Genomic DNA, 17883 nt, shown 5'->3' with positions numbered 1-17883 from the left:
CAATATAATGAAAAAGAAATGTAAACAGCAGTGTGGTATGTTCCTTCAATACAATGGAGAGAATTGACATTCCTATACCAAACTGTATTTGACCTAATAGAAGCACATCTTTGTGAAAAGTGCACACAAGACAAACGTAAACACATTTCTGCTATTTATATAAGCGTATAGTACGAATAGACTCGGTTCTAGTCCTTGGTTGCTGCTCTTACTCTGCTCTCTTGTTTTCACAGATTTGTTCAAACGACAAGTCTGTACCTCAGTAGAAATTATATTCCATCTACTGTACTCTTACTCGTATCTCTGTGCATGATCTAGTTAAACACAACTGTTTTATTTAGCAATTATTGCCACGACACTGCCTTCTCGGCACATCAATTGCATGACGAATAATAACTAAAACTACCATGATTGGTTAGCGGTACACAACAGAGATACACAAACCCACTGCTGCCAAGATTCTCCAGTCTGTGTCCTTGTATATAATAAGTACCATTGAGGGCAGTATACCAGTAACTGCGACACCGGCTTGAAATAGTGACTAGCTAATAGAGCAAGTATGGTACCACAGTAAAACTTGTCTAAACCAAACCCTATGCCAACTGGGATCCAGTCAATAAACTGACCACTAATTTCCCAGATTACTTCTAATTTACTTACCAAAATACCTCTGACTGGATTCATCTTATTTCCTGTAAATTCTGTAAATCACAAAAGGTACATCACTTTGGTTTACACAGGTTAAAATTATTTAAATTACATTTCCTGTTTTTACGTTATATTGTAAAAAATGTAAATAGTATTTTTGATATTGTACATTTACAAAGCTTATTTTGTAAAATTTATATCATATTTAAGATGTTATTTTACATGTAAATGATTCCATATTATCTTTGTACATTATCTTTCAAAGGCTGTATCAGTTTTTAATCTAATAATTATACATGCAACTTCACCAATGGAGAATTTTCCATTCATTGCAACATCCTGCATTATACATGAAATCAAACGTAGAAACAAAACAATCAAAGGTCATCATGTAAGATTGTACAAACATAAAAGTATTTTGAGGCTTTTTCGCTCTCAATAATGTCCTATATAATTTGATGGTCAAGGAAGAATATCGCAACACCATATTACCCTCTGAAGGATCACTTTCTGGGCATTAAAAGAAAATTCTAGTTCAAAATCAAATGATTTGTGTATTATCACAAAACGTTCGGTCCATGCCATTAATTCATTATACAAGATGTCACAGTGGACGGAAAATCACCTATTGTTGGGCAAAAGCAGTTGGTATGGCAACAAATTCGGAAATATTGGAACACTAAAGCTATATAATACACTTGACAGAAACACTGTTGCTGGGTCTGTTGAATAATATTTCTTGTGAACTGTACAAAACTCAAAAACGCTTATGATGCTTACAGGGGGGGGGGTCAGTTGATACAATTGCCGTACAAACGGGTACACATGTAATATATCACATCATAATATACTGTAAACAAATGATTGTAATGTTTTCAACTGGGTAAACAATATAGAAATCACGAATTGCTAGATAAAAATTATTAGTGTTTTGATGTAAATATGTACATAATACACAACAAATATCACTTATTTTATTATATTCAAGGACAATTTGCTATTTAGTATCAAAATTATTTTTATTCAAGGTATACAAACACTACTGGATTGTAGAATACAAGGAAAACATTTCCAATGTATGTGTCAACGAGTCTGTAGATTCTGTTAATTTTAAATAAATTATAGACAAAACAAAACTAAAAATATTATTGTTAATTTAGAATACATTTTGTTTTTCAATAAATAACCAGCTGGATCTGGTGTTCATTTGACAATTGATTGTACCCAGCATGTTATTTCATTTGTATTTTAAAGTTGGCTATTCCTTCTTACTGTGACAGGAGTGAAGATGCTAGTACGTGAATCGACTAGCTGTCGTCTACGGACAGCCCTGCTTTTCAATTACATTGTCGTCTACGGACAGCCCTGCTTTTCAATTACATTGTCGTCTACGGACAGCCCTGCTTTTCAATTACATTGTCGTCTACGGACAGCCCTGCTTTTCAATTACATTGTCGTCTACGGACAGCCCTGCTTTTCAATTACATTGTCGTCTACGGACAGCCCTGCTTTTCAATTACATTGTCGTCTACGGACAGCCCTGCTTTTCAATTACATTGTCGTCTACGGACAGCCCTGCTTTTCAATTACATTGTCGTCTACGGACAGCCCTGCTTTTCAATTACATTGTCGTCTACGGACAGCCCTGCTTTTCAATTACATTGTCGTCTACGGGCAGCCCTGCTTTTCAATTACATTGTCGTCTACGGGCAGCCCTGCTTTTCAATTACATTGTCGTCTACGGGCAGCCCTGCTTTTCAATTACATTGTCGTCTATGGGAGGTATAATTCTAGTATGAACCTATAAAGCATTGAGATTCATGTTCAGACACTGTGTCATGACCCCCAAAATAAACTTTGTACAAGTTTGCACTAAGAACTTCTAAACATCATTGGAGAAACTAACTACTATTTTAACCAACTTCAGGCTATACGAAATGTTGCATAAATCTTTCATTAAAAACGAGAAGCAATATTACATATTGTCAGTTCCATAAAATAGATTTCCTGGAAATTGATGTTATAATTAACCAAGAAATTTTTAAAATTAGCTACAAATTAATTACAAATCTGAATAAATGGGCAAAGAAAACTGGATGCTGATCCATACTCAACACCCACCCAACATTGCGTATAATGGTTGTCAAAAATGTCAATTATGCCACAATGTGCAGGCTTATAGTCATGCATGGAGGTTGACATTGGCACAGACTCCCATAATGCATCGTTCTTTTTTTTACCAACTTGAATGACAGAATAATTACATTTCAGATGTCACCAAACAGATCTACATAGGACAACTAAAAATGATTGCAGGATTGATTACACCTTCAATACAATACAATCAAAATCAGTACTTACAATGACTAGTTTATTATAAAATCACCTCGTTTTCTGGTATAGATAATAATATATCAGAACACAAACCATACATCTGTGATATTTTGTGTTTAAACGCATGGAATACAGAAACTATAAATCCATAAAAATTTCACAAATATTAAATTTCAAACTACTTATTTTTTAATGAAAAAAATGGTTGAAATATATATGTATTGGCTAAATATAATCTTATGTCTGCTAAAATATGAGAAGTTGTAGCGTAATGCTTGAAAAGATGACTCAAAATTATCAAATACTGACTTGGATATTTAGATGACGAAATCGCAAAACAAAATTTTAAAGTGACTTCAGATTGTTTGAAATTTTGTGAATTTCAAAATTACAGGACATAAAATTTACTACCAAGGCATAAATTTGTTTTATATGAAATATTTTTAAAATGACAATTGAAAACAACCAATCACATGTCTTGGATAAAAACAGGCGCCCTCTAGCCACGACCTTAACACATGCTTTGACACTGGCTTTGACACTGGCTTTGACACTGGCTTTGACACTGGCTTTGACACTGGCTTTGACACTGGCTTATTTCCCAAAACAGATACGTTTCACATTTCAACAATCTATGCCAAAAAACAATCAGTACAACTCTTGGCAAATATCACTATTTTTAAACAAATTTGATGGTATACATCTTGTGTACATGTCAGTAAATTGGACAATAATGGAGTGAACACTGCAAAGACTCATGGGTAATATGCATTACCAAATGGATTTTACAGCATCTTTAAATTGAAACGTTGGGATCGTCCAGGATAACTATTTTAATATTATTAACCCCCCCAACAAAAAAAAATCACACCTTCTTGCAATGCATGGAAGTTACAATTGAAATTACACATCTGTACAAACAGAGAACTAGGGTATTTATAATATATAAGGTCACATGACACATACAATTTGTAAATGGTTGATGTCAATGTAATAAAATTGTAGATTCATTGTAGAATACAAGGTTAATTATTTAAAATTATTGATAATTAAACTTATTTAAACTATTGTGCAAATATTTTAATACAGTGATTGTTATGATCAGCCACTACAACCTTACCAAATGGTTTATCATTTGTGATACAGATACCACGGGGATCACTCAACCCATCAGCAGGACTATCAATACGACATACAAATTGACCATGGGAGTCATACTTCTGAACCCTTTTATTACCATTTTCACTCACATACACATATCCATCTGTATCAGTAGCTACACCTAAAGGAGACTGTAGTTGACCATCAGAATTTCCTTGACTTCCAAACTTGAATAGAAATTCTCCTTCACCAGTCAGTACTTGTATGCGGTGGTTGCCTTGATCTGCCACAATGACATTACCTTTACTGTCAGTAGTAATTCCCCAAGGATATTTAAACTGACAGTCTTCACCACCCTCTGATCCGAATGAATTTATATATCTCCCATCTTGTTTGTAGATTCTTATACAATGGGAATAATTGTCAACAACATACACCCTTCCATTCACAGGGCTAATGCTAATACCAATAGGATATGTCAGTTCCTCACTGCCAAAACATCTAATTAGTTCAAAATTGTTGTTACATACAACTACTTGGTTGTTACTAGCATCTGTTATGAAATAATTACCATCCTGTGACTCTGCAGCAAAGCATGGATAGAATGATTTATTAAAACCAGTGAATTGAATCATTCGTTTATGTTTTCCATCCAAAGTCAGTAATTGAAGTAGTTTATTTCCACTGTCACAAACTAATACATTCCCCTCTCTGGTTATCAGGACACTCTCATGATAGTTTAACTGACTCAATCCTGACCCACTATAATTACCCATCAACCTCCTCTTAGGAATTACATTAATCTTAACAGGTGAACCCTGCACTGATTTGTTATTCACTAAAACTGTCAATTCATGCACCCCTTCTACCTTAGCCTGATATGTCAGGCTACAAGTCCCGTCTTTATTGTCAGTCACTTTCATTTCTTCTGTCGTGTTGAATGGAGTCTTCATTTCAGACTGGATTTTCTGTTTTAGTGTCATACAATTCACCCCAGTACCACCAGTTGTTGCTATGGTTATGGATACATCATCACCAATCCTATAATATTTGGATACATCTTTTATCTCAAAAATGCATTTGTTGTGAAGTATCTCACCCAGAGTTTTGGTCTCACAGAAGTCATCATTGCTTTGAAACTCCATGTAGTCGTCTTCAGCTGGATGCTGTTTGGTTTTTAGTTTCAGCAGTTCATCTATCTGTGACGTCATTCCCTTCTTAGCAGACATCAGTTGTGCAGCATTCCCATAATTCATTAGATGTGTGGCAAAGTCACGTGCATGTTTCATATCACTTTCAGCAATTTCCAGTTCTTTCAATTGCGCATGCAAATTCTGTTTTCTCTCACTGAAAACATTGTTCATTTCATGCAACAATGCTTCACCGTTTTTACGAATTTTTGCCGTGATTTCTGCCACCACCGTCTCAATGTGAACATTTAGTTTATGTTCTTGTTCACTAAATCGATTTTCCAGCAGTTCTGTCATCTGCAGTACGTTTTCTTTGCTCTCCTTCGCTTCTTTTTCTTTCTCTGCTAGAATGTCTGTCACCTTGATCAAATCCGTGGCATACTGAGAGGCAGCGTCCTTCAGATATCGGCAATTATGTTCAGTTAATTTATGATTTAGAGCGGCACACGCGACGCAAATTGGAATATCACAGGTATCACAATGTAATTCCAGTTGGTTACCAGGGTGATGACTACAGTAGACAGGTGGTTGAACCGTAGCAATATCAGCGGATTTTGCAGCCTGGTACGTTTGTCGTGACATCAGGTTGTGGGACTTCGTAGACGGGTCGATATACAACCGTCACACAGTCCTATTGCACAATCAATACAATGGGTGGTCATCGGATCTCGCTGACACCCTTCACATGTTTGTACTTCGTTTGTCTTTTTGTCTCGTTTTCCAAGTAAGACGACCAACTCGTTTAGAAATACGTTCGACTGCACACTGCCGGCTCCTTCTGGGAGGTCATGAATTCGCCTACACACTGGGCAGGGTATATTCTTACCTCCCGATTTCTGTACCAGTTTGTCGATACACTGCTCACAGAAACTGTGCAGACATGGTAGAATCTTAGCATTACGGTATATCTCAGAACACACCGTACATACGAGAAAGTTGTCATCGATTTTTTCAAGTATTTTCGATTCTGCCGTAGCCATGGTTAGCCAACAGTTGTCACGTCTATCGGTTTTATCTTACAATACTTCCGCCTGCGCTTTGTGTCAAGGTTCAAAAACCACGTGATATAAATTCAATGAATGGGGTGACGTCGTTGCACTGAAAAGAGTGTTGATGTTACGAATGGCAATAGAAAATTTCAATTTAGTCGATTAGGGTGATAATACATGTATCGCCCTCAGCAGGTCTGGTAGACTGATCTAATCACGTGGCATAAATACTAAGAATTACGACTATTTACTCGGAAAGACTGCGTCAATGTCAATCACGTGACTGCATTGAACATAGGGGTATTTATCATAAAGTGAAATCTTCAAATCATTGACGTATACGAGGCCTTGTTCCACATTACCAAAAAAAATTAGGAAACAAGAACATACATTTAATTATTTGAACGAAATATACCATTGTTTCTTTTTATTCAATAAAAAAATAACATGCATACCGTAACTTCATGAACAGAAATCATAATCATTAACAACATTTTCCCCAATATTATCAAGATTATTGTACGATTAAATCCAACTTACCGATTGTCATGAATCTGATATGGGGTTCATTTCGTTGGCTTAAACATATCCGCTCTACGGTTTCCTATCCGTTCATCCCTGTATTATGTGGAGGTAGTGACCTGGAACAAATTCAAAATGCCCCACAAGCGCAAATTCTGAACAACTGCAAGACACAAGGGTTCATTCCTATACGTGCTCCCATCGCATGTAGTAATGAGTCAGTCACTTGGGCTGAAATTCAATAAAAACTATTTAAAAAAAAAAAATCATCCGCTATACGCATATAAATTAACTTATTATTTATATTCGTATAGCGGATAACTTTTAAAAAAAAATAGTATTTATTGATTTTCAGAACCAAGTGACTGTAATGAGTCCCTGTGTTGCCAGGTATAGTATTCCGCTACTCATTTAGACAAAGGTGTGAATTTTAACGTATTGTAACAACACACATGACGGGTGGCTTTACGAATAATTGACTACTAGTATATATGATTAAGTGGTTGTAGTTTTACAACAGCGTGGCTATCACGGAATTTGTCTGTTTGTGGTTAATATTATTTGAACATCATGAAACGAAACATATGGATTCTCATACCATTGATTTGCGCCAACATAATTGAAAGTGCATACGTCTTTGATAAATTTATAAACTCATCACTGATTTATACAACATCTTAGGGTCAGATATCACATTTACCTTGCGTGTGACATTCTGAGCAATGTCTGCAGATGTTCGAGTTACGCCCTCTATCGACAAGATTTCAGGGTTGTTGAGCAGAGAAAGAGGGCAACGATTATTAAAAAAGTCTTAAGACTTTGTTTAATCACGAGTGTGCATTGCAAATAATGTTAAGGTGGTTCGAGTTCACCCAGGGACGATGATCATTTTGATTCCGTGATCCAATTATGGCAATTCATACGACTTTATTCGTCTATTTTATTATGATACTGTGTTGTGACGGTCTATCATTATAATTCACCAAAATGTGATTAAAGTTATACATATTTATATGGTAATCACTTTACGGTGAAGGATGAATCATACAAAATCCGAAAGGTTTTCAGGGGGGAAATTGCAAACATGATACATTTGTTACAAAAAAATGCAAATAGGGTCAGTGAAATCGGACGCAAACAATTTTGTTTTAGATGAAGCAATTTTGCAAATTTAATCTTCCAAAAAATATTGCCTCTGTGCGCGAAGTCAAAAAAAAAGGTAAAATATTTATAAAAAGTTCATTTTTCCTCCCAGAATTATACACAGAATAATACACAATCGTTGTTTGTATTATGTTTACGTAACTAGTGACTATGATGAAATCTCCCGTCCTTCTGAAGATAATACATTGCATGGTACGTTCACAATTTTATGTGGCAGATCTCAAACTGAGGTCATGTGAACACCATCAAATAGCAAACATGACAAGGGAACGGCCCTATAAATTTAGAAATATTAAAAGTGAGCCATGGACCAAACATTTTTTTTTTGAAGTTCAATATTACACGTAGGAGTGGATGGGTTGTATAAACAAAAGTAACGTTAAGGTTGATATTTTAAAATATTAAAAATCAAGAAAGAATACAAAATGAAAATTACGATACTGTTACAAATATTATAATTATAAATTGTTAAACATGTGAAAGGTTAGCCGCCTAACACCAACTGTTTGAGGTCACCCAGAGACGAAGTATTAATTTAATTTTTGTCATGAATAATATTATATGCGTATTAGTATTTCCATTTAAGGTCGTTATACTTTGTTGGTATTATGTCATATTCACGCAACTCGTTGTGTTACAGAACCGACACTCGCGTTACGTAAGGGCCGTTACGTATGCAGACAACAATCGAATGTCGAAAATATGAAATTATATAAAAGTAACAAAAACACGTTTACCTAAATTTGTTTGGTGTTTAGGTGTTCTGATGGAAATGCTGTGGTTGCAGTTAATGTAATCAGTTGAAACAACATAATATAATCGTGTGACGAACATAGTTTAATACCAATTTGGTACGCGAGGTATTATCAACACAACAAACCCGTTCCCATCATTTTTATAAACATTTGTAATTTTCACAATTCAAATAAGTCAGGCCAAATTCGTCAAAATCGTGTGATAGAATGACATTGGAATATTTTCAAAGATATCACTTCACACTGGGCTCGTTGATTGGATTCAACTGCTTTTTAAAAGTTATAAATATTCAAAAAATGCGGAAGGAAAGGGGTTTGTTGTGTCAACTTATGGGTATAATTAACAAATAGAATAAAGGACGGGTTAGTAATACTAATTAGATTCAGAATATAAATAATTGAGGATGCTTCGACGGCTTGTGGTATTCTGTTACTAACTCGCAGTTTTGAAATTTGAAGTAATTTAACAACGCCACGTGAGCCTGCATGGAAGTTACGTGAACCATTGTCCCCAAACGTTAAACTTGAAGGCGTTTGTAAACCGCCAATTGAAAATGGATGAAGTTTGTATAAAAAAAATACAGTTTTCACGTGCAGATCTACAACATGGATGTTCATGGAAAAAGCTTGGAAAATGAAATCAATGCTTAGACAGAAAACAGGAATATAATGCATTGTTTAGTCAATAGCCGTGATTGGTACATGGAATAAAAAAGAATAAAAGAATAAAATAAAAAACGGTACATTTAATTTAACAAAATGACAAAATAATAAAGAATAACAACTTGAATGGGATGTAAAATAAAATAATTACCGGTTAGTGGCATTAAAAGAAATTTTGAATAATTTTAGAGATTACCAAACTAGTAATGCGGTATAAAGGAGAACTAATAGCTACATGGCTGATTCATGTTTGTGTATACATATTACCGGTGTTCTGAAGACTTCCAGGTGAGGCGTCGATGCTTGGGTGAAACCAGTCACGTAAGGCAAACACTTGGTATGGCAGAGATGACAGCAACACAATTCAACGGTCTTGGAATGTCCCCAGTTTCACAAATTCACCAAACAGACAGGGTCCTCTGGTAACTTGGCCAGAATCACAGAGACGTCAGTAGACTTGTGGTCTGCTCCTTATGTTGAAACGAAGACTCGTTTTATAGAATATGGACATGCAAATTTGTTACAGTCACTACATCTGGTGAAATGCCATCCAATCAGGTTGCACATCATTGAATAAAGAGTTAACAGTTCACACAATGAAAGATCCACCTGCTTACATTATACAGGCATTGTTTCAGTACACAGACCAATGTTGTGAAATGAATTGTAGATAACACCAGCTGCCTCGTTCAATTAAATCTGCACACGTTTAGAATTATCTCTGGCGTCAGCTCCGTATAAATTTATTCTATGAAAAGATTATGCGGGTGTCACAGTTCAGCAATTCCAAATGTTCCAGCCCAAGTTAAATTAAAGCGGGGGAGTCGTCACCTGCGCATGCGTCAGATGGCCACAGCGTGTCATTGTTTACCAACAAGCGTCTACCCACGAGCCTTTGCGTTTCATCGTGTGTTGTTATCGTCGTTTGGGACTCAATTTTCGCGCGTGCTCAGGTGAAGACCATCCCGATTTAACTACTGTGCATATCATGTGTGCAAGATATTAATGTGTTAGTTAAACTTGATATAGAATACAATATATACAATATGTAGCCGTACTAAATATAAATTATTCAAAGCTAGCTTAGGATGTGCACTATCAGAATTAAAAGAAAAAGAAAACCTTGACAGTCATAAATTTCGAATAGTTGTTATTCAAGTTGTTACCTCAGGTCTTTATTTTGATGTGTATTTCGTGATGTCATCAATTCATGTGTAGGTACGTTTTGTGGAGTTTGGCATTATCTCGATGGCATTTTACTGTATGTGTTCAGCATTACATAACATTACATTACCCCTGCACACTACGATCCACGCTGCAACAACTCAGAGTACTACATCAATCAGGCTGCCATGGCCAATGGGAAACAATATCTAATCGGCACATGATTATCCTCAGCAACTATTGTCACGGTAAGAATGACAACATCCGGAATATTCAAGATTTATTGTACGGTGTCGTTTAAATCGACAACTGCGTTTAGATGTGTCGTCGTTCTTCATCTAAAATATTAGTAAAACCTCTAATAATAATATACCTCTTAAATATTAGACGACTAGAGGTAACAATATCGACGCTTTGACCGACCAATGTGACACCCATTCACATCACTAAAACGTTTTGTCATATCTTCATTTTGGATGTACGTCAACTACTAGAAGTATAATTCTAAAACTTTGCGATGACTATTCATGTGAAATTCACTGAGATCACTGATCTGATAGGCACTTTTATTGTTCTCGTTCAGCTATTTTTATTTTGCTTTTGTGACTTGAAATTGTAGTGTGAACCATATAGAATTGTGGCTAGGTGACTCACTGTTTTCTTCATGTTTTGAACGCTATATTTTTCTCCTATTTTAAAGTGTCACGTTTTCAATTTGTTGATGTGTTTGAAGAATTATTTTGTTTCGGATCAAAGGGTTCACGTGACATGTGCTAGCAATGGCTGCAGCGAATCACATCAATGCGTGACAGACCAAGATGTGTTCGTCGATATATGGAAATTAGTATGATATGATAATGATAATACACAACAAGACATTGTTGTAATTATATAAACTAATTCTGCAATTTCTTGACATGTCTTCACGTTTTAGCACCAAACGGACCGTATACTTCTTATGTCCGAGGCGTTGATTTCATATAGGTTTCACACCATAATTAGAATGTGCGGCGTGAATTTATTTTACTTTTATTGAACTTGATCATGCAGGATCATTTCCGTCGTTCAGTCGACTCAACTCCAGTGTAAGACCCCAAGTTAATTATATTCACTTCAAAAGTTTCCCACAAAACTAAAAAAACGTACCACATACATGCTGGGAAACGTTCTGAGAGACACCTTGTCTCATCAGCAGGTTTAAGATATTCACACTGACCTAGAATACCGACCTACTTAAATTTGTTTTAATGGTGTTTCCTCAATTTCCACTCACCATTCAAATCAGTAACAAGTCGGAAGATCAAATTGTGGGTCAATACATTCTAAAAGGGCGATATATTATTTTTCGGGGAAGAGTTCGAAAGGGGGAATTAGCAATTCTTATGGGGTCAATACAAAAGAAGGGACCCATTTCGTATCTGTTGTTGTTGTACGTGACTTGATCCAAGTGTCTGTTGTTTTTACATGTGACTTGCAGCTGTCAACTGTGTTCGTACTTCGACGCCCGCTTCGTCGGCTATGACTGGCTTCCGTGTGAGGTAGTATTTTTGTTCTTGATATACTTTTGTTCTTGATATACTTGAAGTTGCTGTTATGTCTTTAAATTTGTATTAGTACTACTGCTGTATCGCCGACTTACAATGAACCCAGTGTGCCCTCATTTGCCACAAAGAAGCCAAGACTACCACCACCAAACATACTGGACTCCACTCAGGTAAGTTGGGATCTTATTGGAATTGATCATGGTGCATAATAGCATTAATAACATGTTCTGTCTGATGTGCTATTTGGAGATTATATTATAGCATTATGTAGTCATACGATAGAAGCTTGATGAATTATAAAATACATAAATTACATGTACTAGTATAAAATACAATTTGAATTTGGCTGTACACATGTTTGCTTTCACAGTTGCCGTCCCATAAATTACGCCATTCGGTATGGCATGATTTGAGAGAAACCGACGTGAAGGGAAACGAACTAACATGTCCACGGGTTAGGAAAGCACCAGAGAAAAAAGAACACAACTTGTACAGAGTGACAGATAAAGACGGTAATAAACTGCATCATTCCAAAGCTGGAAAGGATAAATCAGTTCACCGAAATAAAACAGAAAACTGGGAAAACTGTACGTAGAATAACTCGTGTTTATAGATACGTGTTACTAAGCACATGTTTGAATTTCGCCTAAAAATAATGTATTTTACATGTGTTATTTGTGATCAGTATTGAACATTACACATTACCAGCTTTCAAAATGTATACCAAGCTATCAAGGTAATTATTTGAAGTTAAATAAAATTTATATCAGTTATTTTTCATTATTGTAATTTTTCTTCTTGTTTTATAATTGACAATATTTACATTGCAGAAATAAAAATGTCCATCATTGCTAATGGAGTTCATTCGGAAATGAATTTATTTTGAAATTTATCTGTGTACAGTATATTGCAAAACCTCATCTATGGCACACCTAAAGTGAATGTGTTCACACTTTGTAAATTTCTATAATACCCCCTAATTCATTTTGGTCTAAATCACATTGAAATTATTATAAGTTTGTTTCACTTACAGGATGTCAACTTGTCATACCAAGATCTGGGACACCGATATCAGCTTGAAAACTTTATCCGTGTTTTAAAGCGACTCATTCGTGTGGAAATACTTAGCCTTGCTGACAATACTCTTACCAATTTGCAGTCCGTTTCTATACCAAGGTAAATACATTTTTATTGACTGCCATGTGCAAAGTACACAATAGGTGTGTCTGTATGTATGTATGTGTGTATGTATGTGTATGTGTATGTGTGTGTGTGTGTGTGTGTGTGTACTTGGATTGCTATATGTTGCGAGGACAAAAATACAGATATATAGCTACTTCCGAGGACATACACACCTTCCGAGGACCTTTTTCATAGTCCTCGGAAAACATAATTTATATTAATAGTTAATTCGATTATTAATACGTTTTGCGTAGCTTAGGTTTAGTATCGGGGGAAGGTATGGTTCACGTTATATTAATATTTGTGACAAAATTGTCACTATTTTGGATGCAATAAATTTGAGTACCCTTCTTACCGGTAAAGCACTGGACACGTACTCGCGTTTGGCAGTACAGTCGGCAAGCGATTATGATGCACTAAAGTTGGCTTTGTTTAAGCAGTATAATTTAACCGAAGATGGTTTTCGGAAAAAATTCCGAGGTGCGAAACCTGATGAAACAGAGACGGCAACTCAGTTTGCTGCACGAATAGAAAACTATTTTGATCGATGGATACACATGTCTGAAATTGGTGACTCTTTTGAGGATTTAAAAAATCTGATTCTGAGGGAGCAGTTTATCGATAATTGTGGTCCAAGCTTAGCTACCTTTTTAAAAGAACGCCCATCCAAATTGATTGCTGACATGGCCAAACTAGCTGAACAGTTTGTAGAGGCCCGTGGTACAAAGTTTGGGCAGGTAAATAGACGAGTTAATTGTAATGAAAAGAAACCCTCTCAGGGCAAAGCTGTTAACTCCAGCTCTCCCACTCGTCAACGAAAAACCAGTCAAGGCGATGGTTGTTTTGTCTGTGGTAAAAAGGGACATTTTGCACGGGACTGTCGACAAAGAGTAACTAAAACAGTTAAGGCATCATGTCTCATTGTAAGGGAACCAAATAGGTCCAAACAAGCAGCAGTGTCTACCAACATATCTGAGAATGATATTGTGACCTGCCGGCTTCCAGAAAGCGTGAATGAAATGAATGAATGCTGTCTGCAACAGGATCATGTGACATTGCATTGTGGCCATCAACTCCCTGTTATGAGTGCAGCGTGCCGGGGACAGATGCCACCGAAAATGCCGGTAGCGGTAGGTTGTGTTGGTGGTGTTGAAGTTTCAGTTCTAAGAGATAGTGGATGTAGTGGTATAGTGGTAAGGCGAGCCCTTGTTTCTGATGACCAGCTAACTGGAGAGTTTAGAGTCTGTGTTCTTGTAGATGGTACAGCAAGGAAGATTCCAGTGGCTCGGATAGAGGTATGGTGGACGCCCTGTGTATGAAGAGTCCCGTATATGACCTTATCCTTGGAAATGTACCAGGAGTTCGTGACCCATCTGACCCCGACTTAAATTGGAATGGTGGTTCGCATTTAGATGTGCAGTCTGGAGACTGCAGTGAGCCAGTAAAAGAGATGATATTGGGGGTACAGACGAGAGCCCAAAAGATGTTGGAGCGCAAACCTACACGAGGCTTAAAGGTACCAAACAGTCCCATAGAGATGGTAACAGTCGCCGAATTACAGAAAGAACAGAAAACTGATGTAACCTTGAAGCGCTGTTGGGAACTGCTGAATGAAGGTAGTAAACTGCTTGCAAGGAATGGTAATGAATCAGAGTTTGTTCAACAAAAGGGAATTCTGTACCGGAATTTCAAATCGCCACACATCAAGAATGGTGATGGTTTCCACCAGGTGGTCGTGCCATTGACATTTCGGCACCAAGTAATGAAGCTAGCACACGAGTCAATACTCGGGGGACACCAAGGGACCCAGAAGACGGTGGACAAGATTATCACACATTTCTACTGGCCAGGTATTCAATCAGACATTCGGAGATTTGTTCGATCCTGTGATGCATGTCAGCGAACGTTCTACAAAGGTAAATCCCTCAGAGTACCCTTAGGCAAAATGCCATTGATTGATACACCCTTTGAACGTGTAGCAGTAGATCTGGTTGGGCCAATATTTCCAGCTACGGAGAGAGGTAATCGTTACATTCTCACTCTTGTTGATTACGCAACTCGATATCCTGAGGCAGTGTCGCTGAAGAACATTGAAACTGTTACTGTAGCAGAGGCACTCGTGGACATGTACAGTCGTATAGGTGTTCCACGAGAAGTATTATCTGATCAAGGTTCACAGTTTACATCAACACTTATGAAGGAAGTTAGTAGATTACTGTCTATCAAGGGATTGACAACCACACCATATCATCCTTCTTGTAATGGGTTGGTTGAACGTTTCAATGGTACCCTGAAACAAATGCTCAGACGGATGTGTGGAGAAAGACCCAAAGATTGGGACCGGTATCTAGCCGCCCTGTTATTTGCTTATAGGGAAGTGCCACAGGCAAGTACTGGATTTTCACCATTCGAGCTAATTTATGGGAGAACCGTGAGGGGACCAATGTCAATACTTAAAGAACTATGGACCAATCAAGTGGATGAAGCGGAAGTGCGTACTGTGTATCAATACGTACTTGATCTCAAAGAGAGGCTGGAGAACACGTGTAAACTTGCTCAAGAAAGTCTTGGAAGAGCCCAGGTAAAGCAAAAACACTACTATGACAAACGAAGTGGTAAGCGATATTTCAAGGCTGGGGATTTGGTTTTGTTATTACTTCCAACTGATAATAATAAACTTTTATTACAGTGGAAAGGTCCTTTCCCAGTGTTGGAGCGATTGAATGATACTAATTAAAGGATTAATCTTTCAGGCAAGGAGAAGACATTTCACGCCAACTTGCTAAAACTTTATGTTAAACGGGAAGAAGTCAAAGAGAAAAATGATGAAATGGTCGTTTGTGCTGCTCTTTTGGACACAGAGTCTGATGATGGTAATCCGAATAATGATACCTTTGAGGAGTTGCTGATCTCATCCACCATACAGCCAACTCAAACTATACAGGATGTGGTAGTGAGCTCCAATTTGAATGAGGAACAGAAGGCTGAGGTGGAGAAACTATTGGGGAAATATTCGGATGTTCTGACTGATGTTCCAGGAAGGACAAATCTTGGAGAGCACGAGATAAGGCTCACAACTGATGAGCCAGTGAGACAGAAACCTTACCCTATACCCTATGCTATGAAAGATACAGTGAAGAAAGAGCTGTCAATGATGGAGCGACTTGGGGTTATAGAACGATCTGACTCTCCATACTCCTCCCCAATTGTTCTGGTGAAGAAAAAGGATGGTACGGTGAGATTCTGCATTGATTTCCGCCGCTTAAACAGCATTACAGTCTTTGATGCTGAACCACTGCCCAATCCAGATGAGATATTTGCTTCTTTATCACAAGATACTTATTTCAGCAAACTTGACCTAACCAAAGGTTATTGGCAGGTACCCCTCAAGCTAGAGTCAAGAAGGGCTACAGCATTTAATACCCCATATGGTTTGTACCATTTTTGTATGATGCCCTTTGGCCTCGTAAGTGCCCCTGCATCGTTTACAAAAATTATGCGTTGTATGCTCACTGGAGCAACAGGTATAGACAACTTCATTGATGACATATTGGTGCATACCTCGTCATGGAAAGCCCATCTGTCTACACTGGAAGATGTCCTTATTCGTCTTAGAAAGGCTAATTTGACTGCTAAACCTAACAAATGTGAAATTGGATTTAACTCCCTAGATTTCTTGGGGCATGTAGTTGGTGAAGGGAAGCTCAAACCCCAACCCGACAAGCTGCAGCACCTCAAAGAGGCAAAACGCCCGTCAACCAAGAAAGAAATGCGATCTTTTCTCGGGCTGGCAGGGTATTACCGTCGCTTCATTCCTCATTTTGCTGCAATTGCAGTGCCTCTGACTGATCTGACTAAGAAGAATGAGCCTAATCACCTTAAATGGGGTCCTAGCCAAGAAATGGCTTTTACATCCCTAAAATCCAAACTAACTTCATTCCCTATCTTGCGGCTACCCAATTGTTCAAAGCAATTCCTGTTGCGTACGGATGCATCTAATACTGGATTGGGTGCAGTATTGCTTCAAGGGTGCGAGGTTGAAGGGGAGGTATTTCCAGTTGCGTATGCTAGTCGAAAGTTGTTACCAAGAGAAAAAGCATATGCAACGGTGGAAAAGGAATGCTTAGCCATAGTCTGGGGTGTGCAGAAGTTTGATGTATACTTGTATGGGCGCGAATTTGTGCTACAAACAGATCATCAATCACTTGTGTACATACAACATACTAAGATGACAAATGCTAGGGTAATGCGCTGGGCATTAGCCCTACAACCGTATAGATTCCGGATCGAATCAATTAAGGGTGCAGATAATGTGGGAGCTGACTTTCTCAGCAGAAGTTCTTTTTATGAGAACTAAAGGAAAAAGTATTTTTGCAAAACACCTTTTTGGAAGGAGGGAGTGATGTGACAAAATTGTCACTATTTTGGATGTTATTTGTTATTGTCTAGTTATTTGTGTTTGTAGGTTATAGTATTGTAAAGTAACTTTATTGAATAAACTCATCATATAATAAACTTAATAGTGCTAAGTCTGTTGCCTAGTAACTAGTGTACAGGTGTACATGAATCAGGTCATAGTTTGATTTGCAGTGTGCTGGTATGCGAGTGTGTATTGGAAGTTAGTGGT

The 17883-nt window shown here is 37.3% G+C and overlaps 1 long non-coding RNA gene and 1 pseudogene across 1 annotated transcript; both read right to left on the bottom strand.

The window, feature by feature from the left end:
- Nucleotides 1-2998: 2998 nt before the first annotated feature.
- On the bottom strand, nucleotides 2999-6427 carry LOC146733938 (tripartite motif-containing protein 2-like; annotated as a pseudogene).
- Nucleotides 6428-6653: 226 nt separating this feature from the next.
- On the bottom strand, nucleotides 6654-9828 carry LOC146733937 (uncharacterized). The gene is made up of 2 exons (XR_014931661.1): nucleotides 9634-9828; nucleotides 6654-6903 (listed from the first exon to the last, which is right to left on the bottom strand). It is a non-coding gene; the product is annotated as an uncharacterized LOC146733937 (long non-coding RNA).
- Between the last annotated feature and the right edge of the window lie 8055 nt (nucleotides 9829-17883).

Source organism: Saccoglossus kowalevskii, chromosome 15, assembly GCF_978046115.1.
Source record: "Saccoglossus kowalevskii chromosome 15, keSacKowa6.1, whole genome shotgun sequence".
In the NCBI taxonomy this organism is placed as follows: domain Eukaryota; kingdom Metazoa; phylum Hemichordata; class Enteropneusta; family Harrimaniidae; genus Saccoglossus; species Saccoglossus kowalevskii.
This window is presented reverse-complemented; position numbering and strand designations above follow the sequence as displayed.